Source organism: Oryctolagus cuniculus, chromosome 6 (assembly GCF_964237555.1).
Source record: "Oryctolagus cuniculus chromosome 6, mOryCun1.1, whole genome shotgun sequence".
Classification (NCBI taxonomy): Eukaryota; Metazoa; Chordata; class Mammalia; order Lagomorpha; family Leporidae; genus Oryctolagus; species Oryctolagus cuniculus.
Window position 1 is genome coordinate 49,835,095 of NC_091437.1, and position 3,716 is coordinate 49,838,810.

Genomic DNA, 3,716 nt, shown 5'->3' on the forward strand with positions numbered 1-3,716 from the left:
ATTCACTCTTTTACCACCCAAATGCCTATAGTGGGCCTCAGGGCCCAAAGCCTGGAGCTGGAGTCTCAATCTAGGTTGTTCTTGTGATTTGCAAGAACACAGTATCTTGAGTCATCAACTACGGCCTTCCAGGGTCTGTGTCGGCAGGAAGCCAGTCAGGAGCTCGTGTCAGGAGCTGAAACCAAGTAATGAGATGTGGGAAGTGGGCATCTTAACCAGCATCTTACCTGCTAGGCTAGAATGCCTGCCCAATTTCCATTTCTGATATCAACTCTTAGTTTTTTGGAAAAAGTCACTTAAAGCTCCTGAAAAATTAAGACTTTGAAATAATTCAGCAAATTATCATTAACAAAAATTATGTGATTATGTTTGCATGTGTGTGTGTGTATCTAAGACAGTACTTCAAAAATTTGTGGAAATTAAAAGGTAAGTATATCGGCCGGCGCCGCGGCTCACTAGGCTAATCCTCCGCCTTGCGGCACCAGCACACCGGGTTCTAGTCCCGGTCGGGGCACCGGATTCTGTCCCGGTTGCCCCTCTTCCAGGCCAGCTCTCTGCTCTGGCCCGGGAGAGTAGTGGAGGATGGCCCAAGTACTTGGGCCCTGCACTCCATTGGAGACCAGGAGAAGCACCTAGCTCCTGTCATCGGATCAGCGCAGTGCGCCGGCTGCAGTGCGCGGGCCACAGCAGCCATTGGAGGGTGAACCAACGGCAAAGGAAGACCTTTCTCTCTTTCTCTCTCTCTCTCACTGTCCACTCTGCCTGTCAAAAAAATAAAAAAAAAAAAGGTAAGTATATTACCTTTATTTATTACACTGAAATGCATTCACAGTTTTTCATAATAAACTTTTAAATAAACTTATGGAAAACTTCATATGCATGGGTTTCAAAACTGTTCTGCACCAAAATAAACTTATCTTTTAATTCCATTCCCCTGGACTTTTTTTAAGCACCCTTACATATTTACAGAAGTATATGAATATGTGTCTGTTGTACATGTGAGAAATTTAAGAGTATGTGTGTATGTTGTATGTGTGTACATAATGATCTTTGATTTCACCTAGTCAAGGGTTCAAACTTTGCAATATTTTTATGGACTTCTTAAAATTAAATTATTTTTAATGTTTATTTTATTTCTTTTCATTTAATTTTAAAGGCAGAGAGGGGGTGGGGGATCCAGAGACACAAAGATCTTCCAGCTAATGGTGTACTCCCTCAAATATCTGGAAAAAACCAAGGCTGAGCCAAGTGAAAAGCTGAGGGCCAGAAACTCCTTCCAGGTCTCCTACATGGACAGCAGGGACCTAAGTACCTAAGCCATCATCTGTTGTCTCCTAGGGTAAGCAATAGCAGGCATCTGGATTGGAAGTAGAGACAGGGCTTGAAACCAAGCACTCTGAAATGCAATGTTGGTGTCCCAAATGGCAGCAAAACCTGCTTCAACAAAATGCACAATCCTCAAAATCCCCAAATGCTAAGCTAAGCTGTTTGACCTCAAATTATTTTGGGAATTTTTAGAGGATACCAAAAAATCTCAGATGATGTTTTTCTCTCTTTATTTAAAAAAATAAAATACCTATGTTTGTTTGATATGCTAAATTACATGGGAAGCATTCTTAAAAGTAAAAAATGATGCTTAACTCTATGTTTCTATATTGTGTGAATAAATATAGTTAATAGGTGCTTTAGAAATTGTATGGAATTCCTAGAAATCTGCTATATTCTGTACAAATTATCAGTCATAATTCCAGCTACCATCTCAAAATGTTGTATGCCATAAAAACAACCAAATTTCCTTATTAGTTGCAGCATTTGTTATAATAAACTCTCAGGAGATATTCAACCATAGCAGATTTAAGTGTTTTGTCATCTGTAGTCATTGTTTTGTTCTCATACTTTCCTGAAATGTTTTGCAAAATACTCTGAAAGCTACAGATATCTGATACCTTCCTGATTTCATAATGGGACTGGGTAAGAGTTTCCAAAACTCTAATGAAGAAACCGATGTAGGGGATGGCATTGTGGCACAGTGTTAAGCAGCTGCCTGTGATGCCAGCATCCCTATGAGCGTTGTTTCATGTCCCAGCTGCTCTAAGTATGATCCAATTCCCTGCTAATGTGCCTTGGAAAGCAACTAAGAATGGTCCATGTACTTGGGCACTTACTCCCACTTGGGAGACAGCGAAGAAGCTCCTGGCTCTTGGCTTTGGCCTGGCCCAGTCCTGGCTGTTGCAGCCAGTTGAGGAGTAATTCTGTAATTCGGCCTTTCAAATAAATAATTCTAAAAAAAATAAGAAGAAGAAGGAAAGAAAGTAAAAGGCAAAATGCAACAAAAAAAGCTGAGGTTCTCATGAAACTGATAACATAAGATCAGGTAGGACCACAATTAATTAAATAGGAGCAATGAGGTGACAAAGGCTGACTGTAGTTTTCGTCTCAGAATACTGCTGATTTTATTAATGTTTTGTTTGCAGATTCTCTAACAATCCCCTTTCCCTTTTCTCTTTAAGCCATTTATATAACTCACAGCTACTTGGTAAAGTAAATCTTTGTTAACAAAAGATGAAGTATTCTCCTTATCTGATCCTTCCAAAATATTGTTGAATATTCTCATTTTCATGATAATAGCTATTTGCATATGCTAAATAATAATCTGTTCTTCCAGTAACTGGACATAATCAGAAACATGGTTTATATTACCAGGACATTCACTGGAATGCCTGGCTTTAAGGAACAAAGGCTGATTTTTATGCAGTCAAGGCTTATAAAGCCCTTTTAGAGAAAAAAAATAGTTTGGTACCTTCCTTAAAAGATCCCTGCCAGGGCAGTGCTGTGGCACAGGGGGTTAAGCCACCACCTGCAGCACCAGCATCCCATAAAGGTGCTGGTTCAAGTCCAGCTCCCTGCCAGTTTTCCTTTCCTGGGAAAGCAGCAGAAGATGGCCCAAGTACGTGGGCCCCTGCAACCTCAAGGGAGACCCAGACAAAACTCCTGGCTCCTGGCTCCTGGCTTCTGGCTTCATTTCAGACTGGCCCAATCCAGGCCTTTGCAGCCATTTGGGGGGAATGAACCAGAATATGAAAGATCTCTCTCTCTCTCTCTCTCTCTCTCTCTCTTTCTCTGTAACTCTGCCTTTAAAAGTAAAAACAAAAACAAAAACAACTCTGCCTTCATAAATGAATAAGGAAGGTCACTTTCTGAGGTCCAGAACCTTAACAGACATAGGAAACACTGAAAAGAGGAAATCACTGCAATCTGTAGAAACTGCAGACGAAATCTGTTGAAAAATTCCTTGGTTTGGCTTTTCAGTCTCAGTCTGTTTTTTTTTTTTTTTTTTTAATATGGAATGCTTCACGAATTTGTCGGTCATCCTTGCACAGGGACCATGCTAATCTCTGTATTGTTCCAATTTTAGTATATGTGCTGCTGAAATGAGCACATAGTCTTTTAAATATACTCTGAATTCTTTATGAAAAGTTCCATCTAAGCAAAGTTAAAAATTAACCATGTGGTGCATAACCATTCTTCCTGCTCTTAGGTAAATAAGCAGGCCAGGCTTAATGAGATTAGACTCATTTTGCAAACAAATTAGTTCATTGTAATTCAATTTATGTAAGTAGGATGACTTTAGTAAAAAGCAAAAGATTTATAGATTCTGAAGAGAAACCAGAGTATTAGGATGACTTTAGAAAGAAGACTCTATTTCAACTGAAAAC

General features: G+C 39.7%; 1 non-coding gene across 1 annotated transcript; it reads right to left on the minus strand.

The window, feature by feature from the left end:
* Nucleotides 1-3,335: 3,335 nt before the first annotated feature.
* On the minus strand, nucleotides 3,336-3,439 carry LOC127490836 (U6 spliceosomal RNA). Its single transcript, XR_007919231.1, has one exon. It is a non-coding gene; the product is annotated as a U6 spliceosomal RNA (small nuclear RNA).
* Nucleotides 3,440-3,716: the final 277 nt, after the last annotated feature.